This window comes from Pteropus medius, unplaced genomic scaffold, assembly GCF_902729225.1.
Source record: "Pteropus medius unplaced genomic scaffold, Ma_sr-lr_union100, whole genome shotgun sequence".
NCBI classification, from domain to species: domain Eukaryota; kingdom Metazoa; phylum Chordata; class Mammalia; order Chiroptera; family Pteropodidae; genus Pteropus; species Pteropus medius.
Genome location: NW_024347791.1, coordinates 17768478 through 17791762, shown reverse-complemented (window position 1 = coordinate 17791762; position 23285 = coordinate 17768478). Strand labels below are relative to the sequence as shown.

The 23285-nt window shown below is 32.9% G+C and overlaps 1 protein-coding gene and 1 pseudogene across 1 annotated transcript in view; one reads left to right on the top strand and one right to left on the bottom strand.

Annotated features, from left to right (window-relative positions):
* The window catches only part of ZNF804B (zinc finger protein 804B), a 438846-nt gene that overhangs the window by 281448 nt on the left and 134113 nt on the right, over positions 1-23285 (top strand). The window lies entirely within an intron of this gene.
* LOC120615225 (uncharacterized) lies at positions 11689-11807 on the bottom strand (annotated as a pseudogene).

Below are 23285 nucleotides of genomic sequence, written 5' to 3'. Positions count from 1 at the left end.
AGCTTCCAGAAGGAGTATGTCCATGTCAACAAAATGAGTTTGGCCCAGTGATACTGATTTCAGACTTCTGGCCTCTTGAAGTATGATGGAATACATTTCTATTGTTTTAAGCCACCAAGTTTGTAGTAATATGTTATAGCAGCTGTAGGAATCTAATATAGGCACCATGCATCAACTACAGAGAAAAATACTTTTTGACAGCAAATGGCTTATGTTAGGCCAATATGATTTTCATATGTTTCTTTCAATTTGAATATTACCCAGATGAGGGACTTTTCCAAGTTTATCTTAAAAAAAAAACAAAACACAACAACTATATTCTGTGTTGTTATGACTTATTGCCTATAACTGATGAACTCTTTGGTTGTCTTTCAAAATAATTAAGCTTGTACTTTGTGATGACTTTCTCCAGTCATGAATCAAAAGACAGCTATTACCTAGTATGATACCCAGTTGGATAGGTTCAAGTAATTTGCTCAGTGGGGTATAGTCAGAAAAGTTTCAAATTATAATGTCTTTCATCCATAATGATGATGCTGTATTGACTGAATTATAGGTATATTAAACTTATGGTATTTTTGGCAGTGAGAAAATTTCTTATTCAAATTCCCATATTCATAAACCATGTGACGTGAACAACAGGCTTTGAAAGCTTGTAATCATGATGCTTTCATAGTTTACATATAAATATAAAATCATACTTTGAAATTTAAAAGGTATTCCAGTAAGAAATTTTTTATAGTTTGAGTTTTGTGACATTTTCTTAAGGTTGATCATGAATACTTTTTATTCTTTTCAATTACCTTTAAATAAAATAATAGAAATGTACTATTTTGTCAGCAGACTTTGATTGTGTTATGGGCTTGATATACAATAGGAAAATTTATTTTGTGCCTGGAAGAAGGTTTCTACATCTGAAAACAGCAAAGTGCAATCAAAGAACAACACATCTTAACCTAGACCAGAAAGAAACTGGATGCACCTTCTTTCACATGTAGATTGAAACGTTTTTTCAAGAATGACAAACTTTTTGCACACTACCACATGCTAAATTCTCAGTCTTACAATTATTTTATGAAATATTTATATTCTCATTTTACAACTAAAATAACCAAGGCTAAGAGCAATTACTTATTTTCTCCTTGGAGTACTAAGTCAAGACTGGGAGCCTGGTCCACCCAGCACTTTACTATCTCCATTTAGCATTACCTTAATAATGCAGTCATTTCATTAATTATTATAATAATCCCATGGTTCCTGTCTATTTAACTTTATTTGAATACAGGAAGTAAAGTTTTGTCTATTTGCACATTTTGCAAAATCTATCTTCTCTCACAAATTACAGGAAAAATGTCATTCAGCAAATAATGACGTAGGGCCCAATGTTGATTAAATAAAAACAAAATGTTACCTCCTGAGTTTTACAACACAGTGTAATGAGTCTTTTAAAAGGAAAACAAACAATAAGCCATAATATAGAGTGCCCCTGGTTCTCATACATTTAATGTTAGAAAATTAAATTCCATCACAAAGTCACTAACAAACTATTTATTACTTTTTGATTATTCTAGAAAGTTCATGTCTAGGTCAAAGTCAGATTTCTTTCAACATATATACTCTTTTTTAATTTTATAAGCTAATTGCATCAGTTAAAGCATCATCTTTAGACACAGTTCAATGAGAGAGTAAAGGAATATTACATTTTGAGTGCGTACAGTATTCCAGGCACTAAACTGGGCCCTGGGCATATGTGATTTCACATGGCCACTGTAGTACTTAGCATCACTAATAGTGGTTTCCCATCCTGGATGCAAGTCAGGATTATCTAGAGATGTTTAAAATTGTTGATGCCTGGCCAAGACACCACCCCCCAAAAAATCAGATCATCTTTCAAGAAGTCTGAGAAAGGCATCAGTATTTTTTTCTAAGTTTTCCAAGAGATTAAAATATGAAGCTGGGGATAGCGAAGGATTGTCAGCTTCAAGGTAAAAATATTATTATTCATCATCTCTATTTGGTCAGTTTATAAAATTCAGAAGGCCTTTCTTCATTGAACAATATTTCTGGCAAAAAATACCTCTGAGAAGTGCGAGATATTAAAATATTAATACAGTTTGCTTTCTTTCATTCTTTTTTTTAATTAATTAATTAATTTTTATGGTGACACGGGTTAATGAAAACCAATAAGTTTTAGCTGTACACTTTAACAAATCAATAATCATAAAATTATTTACCCAATGGACTGTCACCTCTAATTCTGACACATTTTAGTTTGTCTTCTCTGTACTTAAGTTTACTGTTGCCTTCTATAAGTCAAAAACACATGTATGGTCTAGGGAATCAGTGAAGCATAGAACCTGGCTGTGCCGTTACTTTAATGAAGCATGCTAATTACTCAAGCAGGCTTGTCCTTATTTGATAATCCTAACCTATGAAACCACTAAGGCACAAAAATCAATTAAAATTACATAATTTTAATATGAGTTTTTATAGATTTTTCTCTAAATGTTGTTTGTGTGTTTGTTTACCAACCATGTTCAATATTGCTAGCAAAGTTTATTCCCAAGTAGATTGGATTCCTTTGACATGTCTACCATCCTTTTCCACTTTCATGGACTGAAAAAAGAAATGGAACTTGGTAGAGTGTTACTAGTAAAATTCGACTAATGGCCCTCATGAGGCATCACAAACAGAAAATTGCTTTCTTAAAATAATAGTTTCAGGTGCAGCTTTTTCTATCTTTTTAAAATCAAAGATCTAAAAAAAGTACCCAGCACTTATCCCAAGATTAAAAAATAATAATGATAAAATAAAATACACCCATCCCCCCTCAAACCCACTTTTAATCATTAGCACTGAAAATACAATAATAATGATTTTAGTTTAAGGCCTTTTTTTTTTTACTTCCATTTTATTGATGTGGCAGAAATAACATATTTTGATAACTTCAAATATTTTGCAAATGAAAATAATAATAATAATAGTAATTAATATTATTTAAAAGTAGCCTTTTCAATAGAGGAAGATGTTTGAGTATGTTAATGACCAACATGTTGACCCAGGTACTTTGGAAATCTGCATTGCTTTTTCCAGTAAAAACAGAGCCACTAGTTATATGGCACCTACTGTCCAAAACATTTTACATGTATTATCTGACTAAGTCATCACAAAATATGCTTGTTATTTTCCCATTTTGTTAAGGGCAAAAACTAAGATCCATAGAGAGGTTAAGGAACTTGCCTAAGAGGTGGCACGGCCAAGATGTGAATAAAAGACCTGTACTATATCTCATACCACCATGCTCTGTTTCTCAACTTTAAGACAAATCAGTAGAGATCTTATTGGTTTGTGGTTAGAGCAACTATGTGCTATTTGGTTTAGGAGTCATGAAAATCTCTTTGGTTTCCTTAAAGGGTTGATATATAAGACTAATATGAGTCCTTCCTATAGTTTTACCTGAAAATATTCCATGAAGAATATATATAAATTGTTAAGTTGTCTCCAGTATGATGGTGAACTTGACAATTTATTTTCAACATTTTTTCTGTATTTCAGAATTATTTATAGTAATAATAATAGAATGAAATAAGTGATGAAAATAGCCAGAATAGTAATGCAGTTAAAATTTTTTATCAAGCTATTAAATATATTTAATTCAGAAATAACAAATAAATGCTATAGTACAAAAAAGCAAAAAAAAAAAAGTAACAAACTAATAAAACAGACAAAAACAAACTCCTAGATACAGTCAACAGAATGGTGGTTGCCAGAGGAGAAAGGAGATGTAGGAAGGGTCAGGTGGGTAAAGACATATGTGATAACGGAAGGAAGCTAGACTTTGAGCAGTAAGCATGAAAGAGAGTACACGGGCATCAAATAATAATGTTGTGCACCTGAAAATTATGTAATGTTATTAACTAATGTTACTCAAGTAAATTTAATAAAAAGTAATATACTTTTAAATGACATAAATATATTTTTAAAAATAAAAACATCCACATATTGGTGTACCATTTCTATTTCTAGTTTAACTTCTGCAAATTTCTAAATTTTTAATATTTTAATATCCACAGAGATATGCAGGATAGAATGAAAGTAAATCAACTTATCTTTCTTCATCTTTTAATTATTATATTTTTTATTTTTTTGAATTTTTTGAATTTTTCAATTACAGTTGACATTCAATATCATATTAGTTTCAGGTATATAGCACAGTAGTTAGAAATTTATATGACTTAACAAAGTGATCCCCCAATAAGTCTAGTACCTATCTGACACCATACACAGTTATTATAATATTAATGATTATATTCCCTATGCTGTACTTTACATCCCTGTAACTATTTTATAACTGCTGATTTGTACTTCTTAATCCCTTCACCTTTTTCACCCAGTCCTTCAAGTTGCCCATCTGCCAACCATTAGTTTGTTCTCTGTATCTATGTATTGTTTTGTTTGTTTGTTTATTTTCTTCTTTAGATTCCACATATAAGTGAGATCAAATGGTGTTTGTCTTTCTCTGACTTATTTCATTTAACATAATACCTGTTAGGTCCATCCATGTTGTTGCAAATGGTAAAATTTCATTTTTATATATTGCATCATATATATGTATCACACCTTCTTTATTCAATCACATATCAATGGACACTTAGATTACTTCTGTTTCCATATCTTGAGTATTGTAAATAATGCTGCAGTGAACATAGGAATGCTTATATATTTTCAAATTAGTGTTTTAGGTTTCTTTGGATAAATACCCAGACGTGGGATGCTGGGTATTAATGTCTTTTATAGTTTATTGTTTAAAATAAAGATCTGGACAATGCCACAGAGACATGAACTATAGAAACAAAGTTTAATGATTCCAAATTGCTATGAACTTATTCTCAAAACAAATTGTGTGTAGCTGGCTCTATGCATTTTTGGGGTCAACTGTGTAACTAGAAATTATCTGAATTAACTTTCATGTACAATATGGTGTTTATTAAAAGATAAGTAATAATTCATGCTAATTAAAAATGTACATAGGTATATATCTACATGTGTATATATATAAATTATTTATATACTAAATTATAGAAAATAATATATGTACATTATTTATATATATAAATAAAACATAACAATAACTACAATAATTTTTTTAAACTTTGCCGTCCAATATGGTGACCACTGGCCACATGTGGCTACTTACATTAAATTTAAGGAAAATAAAATTTCAGTTCCTCAGTCACATTAGCCACATTTCACATGCTGAATGACCACAGGTGGCTACTGACTACAGTATTGGACAGCGCAGTAATAGAATATTTCCACTATTTTATAACAGTTTGTTGGGCAGCATTAATTTAAAACGTATCAGCTGGATATTTTATTGATGAAAACTACTTTGTTGCTAACATTGTTTAGAATTGCCTGTGCAAGGGGATGATAACAATGAGACTGACTTTTATTAGGTGCTATTATTATTCAGAATTTCTCTACAGACAGTGCACCGCTTATTGCCTTCACTTGGAGCAGTTATTCCCAATGGCCTGCTTTGGGTTTGCCACTGCTCCAGGGATCCATGAATGCTTCTATGGCTCTCATCTAAACTCTTACAGCTATGTGGTGGGAGATTAACTTTCCTCACTCTCTAATCAAGCTTTGGGCAAGGTATGATTAGAGTGGTTTGGGTGCCAAGTTATCCTACCCTCTCAGGGAACATGCTCCGCCAGCTGTTCTCCATTTCACTTACTGGCAGTTTATCGTGAATCTAAGCAAACTGTCTTACCATTATAAAAATTCACATTCTTATACCTTGACTTTGTCTTACATCTCTAGTCAACTTTGAATCATTACATTTCATTTCACATTCTAGTTTCCTGAAATAGTCTCCCATTCATTTTCTGTCGCATTATAATATATCCTCCACAAAATCTGCTCTGGTTAGAGCCACCCCAAGGTCTACAGGAAGTCATCCCTGACCTACCTGTGTGCTCTTATATCATCTAGTGCATACTGCTTTTACGCTGCTTTTCAAAGTGTACTGGAAGGGTGGATTCACTTGTCTCTTATGGTCAAGAGAATATGAATTCCTAAAAGATGTTAGAAACATCTTATTCAGTTCTGAGCCCCAAGTGGTCACTAAGTAAACATTGTGGAAGAAAGGAAGGAAAGAAGGAAGGGATTTTTACTATTATTTTGAATAACTTAGTTGTGAGTTAGGAGGAGGGGGAAGAAGACCAGTAATAAAAATGAAGTGCAGGCATGTCAGCTCCATGCTCAAGGCTACAGAGCACTTAAGATGATATATTATTATGGCCAGAAAATTATACTTCATGTGTCAAGATCCTCCCTAATGCTCATATTATTACAGCTGTATTGATGATCTATTATAAATCAATATCCTGAAACTCTTCGTGGCTCTATTCAATTCAGTGTAAAATGTACAATACAGAGTTTGCTTTGTATTAAGCACTGGGCTAGAAACTGAAGATAATAGGATGACTAAGGCATTTTATCTGGATTAAGAGATAAATTTATTTGTTAGGAATAAGAAACAAAAAATTAAAAACAATCATGATGATAATAATAGTTAATGTTCCTTAAACACTCACAATTTGCCAGCCATAAGTGCTTCTCATATATTTTCTTGTTGCATTACTGTAACAGCCTGTGAGGTAGGTATTAACATTATTGCCATCTTACAGTGAGGAAACACATCTAGAGGGGATGAGTAATTTGCCTTAGGCCACACAGATAGTAATTTGTGGAATTGGGATTAGACTTAGGTAGTCTGACAATACGGGATATTTGTAAATATTCGGAAGGCTCCGCAGAGCAAAATCACATATGACTTTTATTTCAGTACAAAAGATGTGATGTGGTGAGAGAGCGCAGGCAATCACTGGGCGTCTGAGACACAACTAGGTGCGAACTCCCCTCGCGTCCTTATTCACACACAAATGAGCTACGCCTCCAGACTGAATCACCAAGAGCTGTGCAGTAAATCTTGGCAATGGGAGAACTTAAGGTAGAAGTTACCAGTGAAGTATGTTATGCCCCTCTAGTCATTAGTCAAACCAGGCTTGTGCTGGGTGAAAACCATCAATAAACAAATTGGTTCTGGGTGTAGCTGGAGAGTTTTGTACTTTAAACAACACATCATAAGTTCCACTGTTCTTATCTTTAGAAAGAGCCAAAGCCAAGTATCCAGGCATGCCCAGAAATAGGGATGCCTTTTTTCAGTTGAGCTGTAAATTTACTCTGTCTTAAACAGAAGGGCTGGCCATGGTGATGAGGATACAAGGGAGGAAGCTGAGGGGAGAAAAGTTCAGGGGAAGCATACTGATGATCCATGGTTAACAACACAGAAAAATAGCAAGAGTGAAGGATGTTTTCCTAGTTCTCTGGCTGGGCAAAGAGAAAACTTAAATGCCAATAATAAAATACCATTAGCTACTATGAAGTACTGACTAGGAGCCAACCACTGCATTAAGCTCTTCACATATATAACCTTTCCCTACATAACATATCTCTGAAATTATAGTGATCCTTCATTTATAGATAAGAAGACTGAGGTTTAGTGAGAATAAGCAATTTGTCAAAGTTTAGATGAAGAGAAAATAGTAAGGCTCTATAAGCCTGTTTCAAAAATCATTGGTTATAATTTTATGATGTGGTCTGTAGGTAAAGGAAAATAAAGATTTGTGGTTTTGTTTAGGACCAAATACACAAAGGGATCTCGTTGAACTGTTTTTTCCAGTCCTAGATAACTTCAGGGTCCTTGAGGAAAATGTTGAGAGCAGTCTCAACCCAGAAAGATTTGCTCTCATTTAAGTATCCTTCCTCTCTTTCCCTATCTCTGTAGGAAATTCTCTGACGGGCTGACTGGGTAGTGGTGTATTTTTTATTGCTCCCATGGTCAGTGTTTGGCATCACAATTGATTGTCACTCTTCTCAAGAGGATACTCTAGGGACAGTATTTCTTAGTTCTTTCCAGCTGTACTTAATTTTGGTGTGTCAATATGACAGATGTCAGAGAAACTTCATGGCTTTCTTCTTAAGCTCTTAAGATTAAGGGGGTGCCTAACAGCAGGCCCGACTCTTATGATGAGCTGGCCGTCACATCTGTGAGCAGCACAAAGAAGAGCTAAATAGATGTTTAGAACTTAATTGTATACTAGTAAAATTATTGTAAACAGAAGTGATCCATTTCCTGAAGAGGATTTATGAATATACTCTACTGTATTTATACATATGTAGTGGTTAATTAGCTTGTCAGAAATAGAAATGGTTAAAATATGTTATGTTTGAACTGACTTCTAAACTTCATGCTTTTCTTATTCTCCTTAATTCTTTAGTTCAAAAAAAAAAAACAACACAATTTCTACCAAAATAAATCTACACATTGTTTTTACAAAATATTCTAATAATCTAAGTTAACTAATATTGGTTACTATCAGAATATATGTATTTCATTAATGAGAGAAGACACTTGGCTATAAGTTTTATTTTAACTTTTTTTTAAATTAAAAATATTTAAAAATTGAGCACACTATTTTTGGAATGCTTAAAAACTAAGTTTTTTTTTTTTTTTTTTTTCCCATGGGTGATACCACCATGGGTGATATCTCTTTTTCTTTCAGTGTATGCCTCTAGGTCTTGATCTGTTTGTTACAGGATGAGTAATTTAAAACAACAGCAGTTTGTGTATGTTTTCTTTGCTCTCATGTGACCGCAACTGCTAATTTTGGAGCACCATGTTGAAACTCCAGTAATCTAAGATGAAGATCACATTATACTTATGCTAAAACAAAATGTATTTTATAGCAGATATTTTTCTTCATTTCAAAAGTAGCTTGAGTTTCTGGGCCAAGATAAATTCAAGTAACATATTGGTATTCTGGTTCCATGAAATGTTAATAGATATAATTTAAGATATGGATTTTATGAGGGAATTTTAGAGTTCTGGATAATCCATATTGTAAAATTTCTTTATATGTATGCTGATTTTGCTTAAGAATGTCTAAAAGGGTGGCACTGTATACTGGGTTTTCCCAAAATATTCAACTCCAAATCTCTTTCAGGGGGAGCTTCTTAATGATTCTGTTACCAAACTCAGACCCAGCTGCTTGCTGTCCATAAGCCAATAACTCATGAGCCAGTAACTCGGGACACAAGAATTTGGTAGAACGAAAGCAGGTTTATTCAAGAGCTGGAACCCTGAGAAGATGGCAGACTGCTGTCACAAAAGCAGTCTTGCCCCTTCGCTTCAGGCGGGGGTTATTACAGGGAGCGGGCTGGCTGAGTAGGGGATCAGGGAGAAACTTCAAAGCCCCAGGGAGAGGGCTGCATTCTGGAGGGGAGGGAGTGCCCAAGGCCATCTCTCCTGTCTTTTGGGCCTTAGCTTGTTTGTCAGGCCCCCTGGAGAGGAGGCAAGTACAACAAAGGAATTAAGGAGGAGTGGGTAGGCAGCTCATTTTTTTCTGTGCCAGTCAGCACAGTGAACATTCCATGGCAGCCTACTGGGAGATAAGCAACCTGGAGCTGGTCAGGGGGAAGTCTGGGAGGATTTCGCAGTCAGTCTTCTGACACTAAGGGTCTAACTAAGTGAGCATCCTGTGAAGCCTGCTCCTAGAGTTCTCAACCAAGGAAACTGTTTACAAGTTAGACATTAGTTAACAAGGCATTTTTATGTATATAAAATATGAGTGTGAGATTGTAAGGACAAAAAGGAAAAGAAATAAAAATGGTTACAATCATAAGACTATAATAAAACCACAACAATCACAGTTATAATCCCCACTGTCATTTTCTCATTTCCATTTCTATGGAAATTTTGTTGATCTACCTGTAGAGGACTCATGGGGCAATAATTTATCAAGAAATGTTCAAACTTGCAGTGAGACATGGTGCTAATTTCTCTAGTTGGAGGAAGAGTTCCAAGGTGCATTTGCTTTCTAGCTGTCAAGACCTGCCTGCATAATTTAGTTATACTTATGATTATTTTGAACAGTCCATAAGAGACTAATATTAACACTAATACAGTCAAGCTTAACTTTACAACTCTTCCTAGGACAGATTTTATTACTGATGGTCATCAGAGAAAAAGGCTATATTAAAGCAATGAAGCCTGTGTGTGGTTAGTGTGTGGTTACAATTCTGGTTACAATTCCATGACTATGAAATCTTTTGGGAAATATTGAATTAAACAGTCTTGAAGTTTCTGGGAAGTGGAGCTAAAGCCAATTTGAGGTTAACACCATTCTCCAGTCAGTACTCATAGTAATCCCCACACAGATTGCTGAGTTTCTGTTTTATTAATTATCTCTACTTGTCTTACAAATATTAAGTTTTGGAACTTATTCAAGTCAAAACCCCCAAATACCCGACAGGAGAATATCATTAGTCATTAAAAAAAAAGTATCAGAATTGTACATGTCATTGTTGGAATTTAAAGGCTTTTTACTACTGCTTTCTGCAAATTTTTAAATTAAGTTTGGTTTTCTTTCGGTGACCCCATGGCTTTTGGAACACATGAAGACCCAAGAGTTCATTTCTTTCTGTAGGTCCAGAGTCCATGGATTCTTTACTTATCAAGATTCTTTAAGATTAAGATCTTCTGTTTCTTATGTAGATTATACACTATGATCCACAGGAAGACTTGCAGGCTGTTAAGACATTTAGTATACTGCGATAGTGATAAATAGATCTCTCACAAATAGCTTTACCATTTGTAATTCAGATTTCTCCTAGAAGAATGATAGCACCTCTACCCATCTCACAGGGATGTCAGAAAATAAAAAGAAAAAATGCCTATGTTTGAAAGGGTTTTGTAAATTTCAAGCAGCCTACCAAGACAAGGAACTTTGATAACAATAATGATCATGATTCCCAGTTGTACCTGATGGTTTCTGGAAAATAGAATAGCTTATAAATTAACGAAAGATAAAACATTCTCTAGCTCAAACACAGTTATGTCAAGGCAAATATTTACTTCAAAACAATTAATTTTGGGAAAACACCAGAAGAAATAAGTAAATATTGATATTGATTTCTAGGAGCTTTCTAAAAATTCAGAAATTGGTTCTTTAGGAAACTGTGAAAATAAAAATAATTGAGTAGTTAATTTTTTTTTCTTTTATTCTTTTTTTTTTTTTTAAACTATCTCTCTTACTACATTGGAAGAACACAAATCCCAAAAGAGTTTTTTTTTTTTTTTTTTAAGTTACTGTGTTGTTCAAGGTAAAGTTATTTTACATGAAAATCTCTGAGGCAGTGAAAAAAATATACTGAAAGTACCTCAATAATCAAAATGTTTCTTTCTTGGAAAAGTTATATAGTACTTTTAAAAGTACAGGTTAGAATGTGTCTTTGCTCTCAATTTTGATTTTTATATAACTCCCAAATATTTCTACAGCAGCCGGGTCTCTAAGGAAGTAGTTAAGAGAAAGAAATGTAACCCCAGCTAACACTTAGTTCTTTTTGGTCCCATAGGAAGGCCATAGAGTTATGCTTTTGCATAATATGTTTTGAGGTTCATCCAAATCACATAAAAATCTGTTTTAAATATGACTAATAAATATGACTAATATATATTTGTTTTGTTTTTTTTTAGGCGAGGCAACCTTTGGTTGATCTCACAGATTGCAAGGACCTTGTCAGTTTACAATGCCTTATTTTTATTTTTTTTATTTTTTATGCCTACAGCACTTGGTTTTCCTAGGTGATCTCCCATCCAAGTACTAACCAGGCCCGACCCTGCTTAGCTTCCAAGATCAGACGAGATCGGGCTTGCTCAGGGTAACATGGCCATAAACCAAATAAACATATTTAAAACAGGAAAAAATCAGTTGTTTTTTTTTTATTTAAGAAGCTATACTAATTATTTATAAACATCCATTTGACTCCCTTCTTTTCTTCTGATACTATATTAAAAATCTCCCCACCAATCTCATATTGTTTAGTTATATTTACATGCTCTCATAAAGCTATCATTGTCCCCCTTCTTTTTATGATAACCCCACAACAGCTCACTCATCATTTAAAAACTGCTTGTATATGTTGTTTTTCTATTTTACCCTTATTCTGGCACATGAGTTGTTTAAAAGTAAGTAGTACTCAACATAGGTAGAAATTCTACATGTCAGAATTTTTTTAAAATAGTTCTGTTTAATCTGTTAATCTTCAGTGGCATTGTAGATGGTGTTGATTAAATTACTAAATTAACCACTTGTAATGTCTTCATTAAATATAAATTTCATAATATTTGGTTGTTATCATTACTCTATGGGCATTTTTGTGGTGCTTTTTAAATGTAGTATACTTTTTAAACAGAATGTTTTCAAAGCACAAATATACCTGTTGTTTTAGTAGTCCTTTCAAGTATCCATGAGATAGCAACTCATCTCTACTCAACAGATGGGAAAACAAGCACAAGAAAATAATATGACTTCTTTGTATATTTGATTTACTTTGAATGACAGGACCAGAGCTCATCCAAGCTCCTGGAGCCCAAGAAATGTCAAAGACTTGCAAAGGAATATCATTACATATCTTTGCCTATAGGGAGTCCAGGGCTCAATGAATTGAGTTCGGTGAGTTGTAGATCTCTTAAACATGCTAGACCTGAGATTTAAACACTTGAGTTGAAGATCAAAAAGCAAACTACTTCCTTTGTCAGGTCAAAGAACAGATTTGGATGACCTTTCTCTGGCAATTATTTTAGCACTTCAAGCGGTAAGTAGGCAAGGAAATGTGAAGCTAAATCCTGGATTAGGGGACAAGGAAAGTGGTTATAGAGCATTTGGACATCTGATGAGATTCGAGTTTTGCTAACTAGTTTAGACTGTGTTATTTATGGTGAGGATTCAATGTGACCATAAATGATTTATGAAGGATATAGTTTAGAAATATGTATATGCTTTCATTATCTCTGTGTATTTTAAACCTAATATAATTGGTCTTGTGCTGGAGGTCCAATTATTTCCTACTCTATTTCTAATTTTATTATAATTTAATTTTTTTTATTTTTCAATTAAAGTTAATCAATACTATGTCAGTTTCAGCTGTACAACATAGTGGTTAGACATTTATATAACTTACGAAGCAATCCCCTCAATAAATCTTGCATCTATCTGATACCGTATATAGTTATTACGTTATTATTGACTATGTTTCTTAAGCTGTAATTTCCATCTCTGTGACTATTTTGTAACTACTAATTTGTACTTCTTAATCCCTTCACCTTTTTCACCCAACCCCCAAAACCCCTCCCATCTGGCAACCATCAGTTTGTTCTCTTTATCTGCGAGGTTGTTTCTATTTTGTTTGTTCATTTATTTTGTTTTTTAGATTCACATGTAAGTAAAATTATATGGTATTTGTCTTTCTCTGACTTATTTCACTTAGCATAATACCCTCTAGGTCCATCCACGTTTTTGCATATGGTAAGGTTCTAGTCTTTTTTATGGCCAAGTAACAATCCATTGTATATGTGTACCAATTCTTTTTTGTCCATTCATCTTTTGATTGCAGCATTTAATCCATTTACATTTAAAGTCATTATAGATATGTATGCAGTTTTGTCATTTTATTGTTTTCTGATTGTTTTTGTAGTTCTCTGTTCCTTGCTTATAATCTTGTCCTCTTCTATGTTGATAACTTTCTGTAGTGTTATGTTTGAATTCCTTTCTCTTTAGTTCTTATATATCTCTTGTATTTGGTTTGTGGTTACCATGTGCTTCATATATACCAAGCTATAAATATAACTAATATATATTTTTGTTTTTAAAAAGAAAAATATAATTGCATATTCTGATGATAAATTAGGCAATAAAAAGCTAAAAATAAAAGAAATTTTTTTAAAAACCATTTTTATTTTATCTAAAAATATTTGTAATTGTCATTTTGATATAAAACCCTAAGGATTTTTTTCTACTGCATGCGATCACTCTTTCTTTAGAAAAACGAGATCATACTGTACATAATTTTTTATAACTTTTTGGCCCTTTAATAATTTTGTGGGCATTTTTGTAGACCTCATTAATATATAATAGTATTTGGAATTTTTATAGTATTCCATTGTAATGAACAATATAATTTTTAACCAATTACAATTTTGGGGCATTTAGGTTGTTTAATCTTTTTTCCTAGTATAAAAACTACTTTGATTAGCCTTATTAAACTAACATCTTTTCACATTAGACAATTATTTATTCAGTTTCAAACCCTAGGTGTTTAAATGTTAACTTAGTCAAAATTTAGCACATATAGTTTTGTACATGTTTCTAGATGTCCTTTAAGAAAATGTAGTTATTTTCTCTTCAACAAAAATGTATGAGAATGCCCTTTTGCCCATCCTCTTATCATTATGAAAGTGTTAACAAACATGTTTTTTTCTTTTCTAATCTGATGGATAAAAAGTGATGTCTCATTGTTTCAGTGTGCATTTATTTTAATAATGAGGTCAAACATTTTTTCACATATTTATTGGACATTACTTTTTCCTTGTAATATGCTAATTTCTCTTTTCCTCCCTTTTACATAAAATTTGTTCATATCTTTTGAATGGACATTAACATTTTGTAATTAGAGACAATTTCTCATTTATCTGTGGTTTCCACTCCAAATAACTAAATCGTTGTCCTTGCATTTGATGCATCATTAAAAAGTAAATAGCTTTTTTACTTTAAAAATAATGGAAGAGCCTGTGGAAGTGGGATCTGAGCCTTCCAAAGAGAGTCTGACCCACTGAAATGAGATATTCATAATTGTGTATTATCTGTGGCTCTTAAGGGTTTGGTCCTAGATGAGAGCAGTCATGCCTACATTTGCTTGAGGGTTTCTGAGTGTGGCATGAGCCCTCCTCGCAGCAGAATTCATTGTGGTGCTTGCTCTACAGATGATTACTGGTCCCTCTGCAGCCCTGTTACTTCCAGGGCAGTCTGAGAACCTACATTTAATCCCTAGGTGTTTCTTATACATGCTAAAGTTTGAGAACCCTAGATTTCACTAATACGTGAATATTAATCCCTGCATATATTTAAGACATAATATCAAAAAAGACTATTTGAAGAGCATTTTTTTTTACCTTTTATACTTCCTCCTTTATACTAGAAACATTATAGAAAAAAGATCCTTCTACATATTTAATACTTTAAGAAGTTCAAGTAACTCAGTAAATTGGTATCTTTTTGTTAGATGAGAACTACATAGCATTATATTTCCTTTGATCAATATACTTCCATTATGTCCAGAGTTCAAATTTATGCTTAATTTTAGGAAATTCCACTGGTTTACATTTCTGATATAATTAGCTATCTCAGTCATGTAGATAAGTATATGACATTATGGCCTTTATACTGATTTTAGTGTTGTTATTGCATATTTGTCACTTATTAAAAACTACCACAAAACATTTGGGAAACAGGAAAGAAATGATAATAAATGTGTCATACTCAAGTAACCTAATGTATCAGAATCTTCTCAGAAACAGATCAGAAACAGATTTCTTTCTAGTTGGATTTGAGGCCTCAAAAACAGAGAATAATAATATGTGCTAGATTCTTATTTAAGTAATAGTTAATACTTTTTGTTTATTATATACCAAGAATGGCGCTAAGAGGTTTATATTTATTAAGCTCTCATTATTTGATAAGGTACAATACTAATACTTATTAGTATCTCCATTGGCAGATAAGGACATCAGGCAGATTGGTGGCAGAGCCAGAGTTTGAAGCTCTGTCAGTTATCTGGTTCCAGAGTATGTGTTCTTAACTACCAAACCATATAGCTACTTCATATCCTGAGGGATTATAAAATAAGTTCCAGTAGCATAGATAAAATCCACAAAGATAAAATATGTATTTGGCTTGGCACAGAGCAGGTGGAATGAGGCAGTGAGAAGACAGTTGGGTCTCTTTCTGTGTTCCCTTGACCTAGTTTAACTACAACTCCGTGACACTAATGTCACAATGAAAAAAAATGTATTTCAAGGCCTAGTAAAAAAAAGATGTTAAAAATTGTGATTCCAATGATGTCACTGGAAGAGATAGTCACCTATATTATTAATCTATGGAGCAGGCCTAAAACTTCAAAATATCTAAGATAAAATTAGGTGATGCCTGTAAAAAATATGTAGCCCACTGCTTGCACAAAGTAGCATTTATAAATGTTTGTCTTTTCCCTTAGGAAATAGGCTGTTTTATTATTAAAGAAACAAAAATGAAAAAAATTTTGTTATGCCAAATTTTCTGTATTTTAGGAACTGAGGAACTAAGTTTTATGAAATCTTTTTATGAGCCCAAGTTTAAAACTTAGATATAGCCTATAGTTTTAAAGAACTTTAAATCAACTACTTTTAATTGGACTCATTTCTACTTTTTATATAGAAACACAGAAGCACATTTCATAAATTTCCCCTTCTTTGGACTGTTATAAACTTAGTACATAAGTCAGAAGTGGTTTGGTTTTGGAATCATATCTACCCTTCTTGTAAAATAAAGGCAAGTTCATGTATTTGTGATGATCTTATTAATTATACAATCAATCTGTGCCACCCTTCTATTTTCAGTAAAACTGATTTTATGTGGCACTTTTTAAAAAGAGGATTGGATGAAAAAGAAAAGCCCAATATCCTAGTCTGCTTTGTTCCAATTTAAACGATAATTAAAATATCTTCAAACAGTGGGAGATCTCTCAGTAAACATAAGTTTATATTTAGAACAATTTATTTGAAAACCAGAAAGGCTGCCCAAATGATGCAGATGTTAAATTATTTCAGTTTTAGACAATTGGTATTAGTGAGAAGTAGTAAAATACTTCCAGCAAGCATAGGCCATCATCACTACTAAGAACTAGACAAGATGAAAAGACTCAGTTATGTTGATTAAAGGCTTCATAGACTTCATAGACTTCATATCTGCCTAGCCATGTTAGAAGGCAGTAATCATAGAGAAGTGAGGAAGGAAGTGCTCAGCACAACACCAAAAGCTGCAAGGAGTAGTCATCTGAGGAAGGGAAAAAGATGTAAAATTTTAAAGAAAATGCCAGAGGAAATTGCTTGGTAGTAAGAGCTCCACTTATGCATGACTCTTAAGAAAGTTATCTTCTTAGGAAGTTGTGAGTTCTTCAAATGTCTTAAAAATGGACATGACTATGCATTCTATAGATCAAACTTAGTATTCTTTGACTTTAGAGAAATTGTTTTTACCTGCCACAGCTCTTCATTCTGAGGGGGACTCAGAATTTGTTTGAGTTTGGGTTAATAAAGGGAAACCAGAGAGATACTCAATTTGCTTTCTATTAAAACCTGATAACACAAAGGTTAAGCTATGACCTTCGTCAAAACCTAATTGGGTAATTTTGTATGTGCAAATGAAATAGCATATATAAAATGCATAATATAGCACTATACAGGCAAGGCAATGCTATGCATGAGATTATCATGTGTAATCTCTATGTATTCATTGAGAACTTATTGAAATGAACTCAATACTGTGTTCTGCATGACAAAGATAAAGAAGTTCTAGTTTTCAAAATACTAGAAGGCTACTAGGGGAAAGAAAGTAACATACATGAAAAATTTTAAAAGCAATGCAATGCAATGTATAAGTACTACTTTATGTAACAGAATTATGAGTTCAAAATAATGCAATGAGAACTGGAAAGATTTCTGGAAGGGGTAACTTGAAATGGAGCTTGAAAAATGCATAAGATATGGAAATCAGATATTGAAAGGGAGGGAATTTCAAGGAAGAGAACTAGCAGCCCACAGGTTCAAGGAAAAGAATGGCAACACAATTGGACTCGAGAACCAGTGTAGCATAGTGACTACAACACAGGCTCTGGAGGCAGATTTACCTGGATCTGAGTCCCAGCCCCACAGCTTATTGGTCTAACTTTAATTATATAATCAATCTATGTCACACTTCTATTGTCAGTAAAATGGAGATAACTATCATATCCATTGTAAGGGGATATTTTGAGAATTAATGAGTTAACATAGGTAAAGCATTTACACTAAGACTCAGTACCTAAAAAAATTCAATAAATATTAGCTATTATTACTGTTTTTATTGTTGTGCGGTGGTAGATGTGGTTTTCATGGCTAGAACCAAGCCGAATTATATAACAGCGACTACCATTTGTTACAGACTAATAGTCACCGCTCAATATTTTGTCTACATTTTCTCTTTTATGTCTAACAGTGACCCCATAGAGATCCCAGAGAGGGAAGTATTATTTCTCTCATTTCACAGATGAGGGAGCTGAGACTTACAGAAGCAATTTTCTCAAGAATCCATAGCTAGTAAAGAACAATCAAAGAAGTTATACAGTCAGGTCTTTTGGCCTTCAGCCTAGTGTTTTTAACTGCTGCATTAAATGCTCAATTAAATCTTAGAGGGTTTTGAGATTTAGACTGGGGGATTGTATCTCAGACATAAGTTTACTGGATGGGTTTAGTAGAAGAGAGTACAGATTCAGTAAAACTAGCCAGTTGGCAGTTATAATGCGCCAGGTAAGATGAGGTAGAGAACTTTTAGGAAGGTAGCAATGAGACCTGAGAAAGCAGAACCAGTGCTCTAGATTCATTCAGCAAACAAATAAGTAAATAAGCAAACAAACAAATAAATAAATGGACAAGATTTTATTCTGGATCTTGAAAGTGAGAGATAGTAAACATAAGTCTTGCTTATGGAGACCAAACGACTAGGAGAATATTAGCTTCTGGAGGAGCTGACATGGAGTGAGGGTCCGAAAGGAATCATGGTTCCTTTCTCATAAGGCTGGCCTAAGAAAGTCTGCCATTTGCCTCAGTATTTTTTACAGTGCCAGCTGGGCCCATTTTTTGTCACCTTCATGAGGCTGGAAATTAGCTTTCTTGTTACCCTATATTGCATTTTACTTGCTCCTTGGGAGCTCTGCTCACATCTTCTGAGCTCCTTGCTGTACAGAAGTCACTTAAGGAAGGACAAAGTTGTCCTGGAAGACGATAGTTGCTCCTGATGTAGTTAACAGTTTTCTGTTTTGTAGTTTCAAACCCTTTAAATGCAAGTAGTAGAAATAAATACCATGGCTAATGTGCTTCAGCAATATAAAAGTGTTCCGCAAGGAAAATGCTGCTAACAGTAAACAGTTTATAGAAAGCACAGATAAATCATAATGGAGTGGTAATTTGAGTTTATATTGTAGCTCTCCTTGGGGAACTCCAAATGCTCTAAAGACGCTTTCTCATTACTGTCTTTAGTACCTCTGAGAAATATGCAAAATGCATCATTTTCTTCCACTTTTGCATAAGGACCTAAGTTACAGAGAATTTATGTGACTTGTCAGTACATAGAAGCGTTGAAGTAGATTGTTCATTTTCATGGGAAAGATTGTTTCAGTGAATGGGCTGATTGTCTAATGAAATTAGTTACTCAATTTAAGGAAAACAACAACTAATATCTCCAACAAAATCAAATAGGCAAACAAAAATACCCCTTTATCTCACTTCAAAACATATAGTGGCAGCACTTTGCAGATATCTCTGAACTTAAGTGCAGTTAGGAACATGATATAGCCTCCTGACTTTTTCCATTAGAGTAACTCACCATATAGCTTTTTGAAAGTTATTGGCAGAAAAGATGACACTTTAAAGAGAAAATACAGGAAACCTGAGACTTCTAGACAATTGTGTAAACTAGTAGAAATGGCCACCACTTATCTCAGGCCAACCCTACCCAATGACAAATCGACATCCTCAACAGAGTATGATCTTTGCACCTAGAAATAATAAATGAAGAGTAATAGATCACTTCCTTAGGGTTTCTAGGAAAATTACAGTAGAGCCCACTAGCTCTTTTAGGCGTGCTGTACAATAGAGCACCTATCACTTACTGCACAGCCAAAAAATCTGCCCTAACTACTTCTCTATGTACCTTTCCCACAACCCTTCTCATCTCCATGTCTGTCTTGCCACAGATGTATAGCTTCAGGAATCACTCAATTTGTAGCATAGATCTGGAAGATTTGAATGCTTGTCTTCTTTGGTGATCTTTTGGAGAAATTTCTGTGTAGGGCAATTTCACTCAGTATGCTTGATCTTTACTCCCAGATGCGATATCCAATATTTTTATTGGTCTTAATTGCATGTATTGCTAAACATCTTATTCTTCTGTTAACCTTTCTGTTCAAAGGGAAAATACTTGTAAACTACTGTGTATGGCCTTCTTTATAGATGGAGAGCTCTGGGCAATAATTAAGATGTATAATTTTTAAACAGTTTTATCACATTGACCTTATTTCTTTACATATATATTTCAGTGGTGGGGAACAAGGTATTTAGATTGTAAACCATACATTAATGGTCTGTTAAATCATTTAATGTGAACCTTTGTTCTCAGCTATAAAGTGATTAAAAAACACTGATTGTATTTGGTAATTAATGAACTGTTCTAAAATAAATGAGAATCAAATTTAAAAAATTCATTACAATTCTTTTTCATGCTTAACCACCAAAGAAATCCATAAATGTTAATCCCCAATGTAATCTTTCTAATTTAAAAAACCTGAGAAAATTGGGCATTCTCTGGTGCATATTTATGTAAGGTGTGGAGCCATATATAACCAAGGAAACAACTAAAGTATTTGCTGATCTTGGATATTGTTCAGATTGCTGAAAGTTGTCTGTGCAACTGTCTTTTCTCTAGTTGAGCATCCAGTTAGTCTGTTCCTTTTCTCCTCTTCAGCATCTCTTGATCATCACATTTCCTTTTGTCCGTATCAGGGTTTAATTTATTTACCACATTTTAATTTTAAAATCTTATAATGCAATAACATTTGCTTTAGCTCATGTAGATTATTTCCTATCAGGATTCATATCACAAAGGTTTTCGTTAGGTTGTAAATTCTTTAACTACACAAACCATTAGATATATAGGTAGTCTAACATTTTTCTTGTTCTTTACAAGAAACGTGTACCCTACCCAATGAGAAAAGCTTCTTAGCTTATTGTCATTTTACTCTCACTATCAAATTTGATTTTAATATATTTGTAATATATTTTAGATATGAAAAATGTATGGCATATTTCTTATATACTTTTGACATCATTCCAAATATTCTTGTCTGACAAGAAGCACGAATGGGCTTCTCTTCAGCTTAGATGTTTTTACCACAGAGAGAAGACAAAATCAGTGATTTTAATGTGTTCTGAATGCATTTGACACTGGTATAAATTACCAGAATATGAAGCTCTCATTTGTCTCAACATCCTTTATTGATAGATCATATCAATAAAGAAAAATGTAGAACTATTGAGTGTATTAAGTTTTAGAATTATTTTTAAACCTTGAAAAGCATACTGACATCATGTCTTGAATTAATAACAATATAAACAACATATTTTATGTAGAACATGATTTTTTAACATAACCACAAAGATTTCAAATACTCTTAATTTTTTTTCCACTGAAGAGGAAATAAGCCCAGACATTTTCATATCTCTTTTAGGTGAAGGTTCCTTGTACAATTTGTGTGTCCTAGTTAATATCCCATTAAAGAATGCATACCACTTTTTTTTTATCAAGTAGAAATGCCATTTTTTCTTTTTCCTTTTTTTTTGGTCCCTTTTTTTTACTGTGGTAAAATAAAAATTTACAACAAAAAATTTACCATTTTAACTTTTTTAAAGCTTGTACGTAATTTTTTGATCTTTCCTGTGCCTGTTATACATTCCTAACTTATTCTTTTTGATTTTATTGTGAACGCTTAAATTAATTCTGGTATAAAAATCTTACTATGTAGATATATTCTCTCCAATGACATTAGACAGATGTATTCTATTTTACTCATCCTTTTTGCTGAAGAGTATCTAGTAATAATTACTACTGGTGAATGAAAAAATGTAGATATCTCTCTAAACTCTTGGTAGGGTTTGTGACATTTCCACAATTATCCTATAGCAGGGGAAATATATTTGAATTAGCTTAGAAACACACACACACACACACACACACACACACACATGCACACACACAATGCTTTGATTCAGAAATCTCACATGAACTTAACTCCTTTATATTTTCTTTTATTTTCCATGAATCATAATAAATTCATGCCATTCTTATTTTGAGAAAAAGACAAATGTTATCCAAATGATGGGAAGCTTTAGATCTAAACTAATATGCTGTTTGCTTTTAAAGTGATGAATAGATCAAAATCAATATCTAGTAGAAGATGAACTATTTCTATTCTCTATTAAAGAAATCTCAACCTTCACTTTAATTCTTCAAGTGACTCTGAAGTCTAAAATGACATAACAGTTTAAAAAAATCAAATCAAATTTTACACGAATATATACTTAATATTTCAGAAAATATCACTGATGACCAATGTTATAGATAACCACAAAAAGGAAAGGAAGCAATTTTTCATATGAAATAAATAAACATATTTCAGGATTAAAGAGTGAAACCATAGTTATTTCTTAAGATAATCTTTTGAACAATAAGAGGTTTGACCACAAATAAAAATGTGATCATTGTGACCAAATAGTGTGATAATTTGAACATCAAGTTTATGGTTGCTTAATGACTTGACTAATACATTAACATATGTTAAATATTAATTTTGCATATCCAGTATGTTTGGTACCGTATTAGGTAGGAGCAGACACAACCAATTCTTTGGTTTTCTAATGTAGTATTATTCAGTCTTTTAAACCATCAGATTTGATTTAAGGAGTAGTTCATAATTTACAAACTAATTGTAATCTTAAAATCATAGATTATAATTTAATATATTATTCATTCATTCCACAAACATATATTTATGGGCCAGATCCTGTGTTCTTTGTCAGTGAAGAAAGATAAAGAATACAATGTGTTTCCTTCCCTAAGTTGCTCAGAGACATTCATTATAATTGATTCGAGATCAGTGCACTAATCCAGAGGATAAAATCCTCTTTATTCATTTTCAGATAGTCTATAAAGCTTAGGTCAGAGAATTAAAAAAAAATTAAATATGCTACTTTACTTGTACATTTAAAGTCACAAAAAACAAATTTTTTTTCCATTTACTTCCTGAATTCTGTGCTACATTAGCCACTTTCAAAAAGGTTTTGGCATGATACCAAAAAGAACTGGGACCTTCAGCACGCTCTGAATCAGTCTCCAAATAAAGAGATCATTGAGCTTCCAGATGATGTTTAAACTCATTATCTTCCAACAGGGAAGCATTAAACCATCATTCTCTAGAAACATTACCATGGAACATCTGTAAACGTCAGTACGTGTTTAGATATATTTATGGGA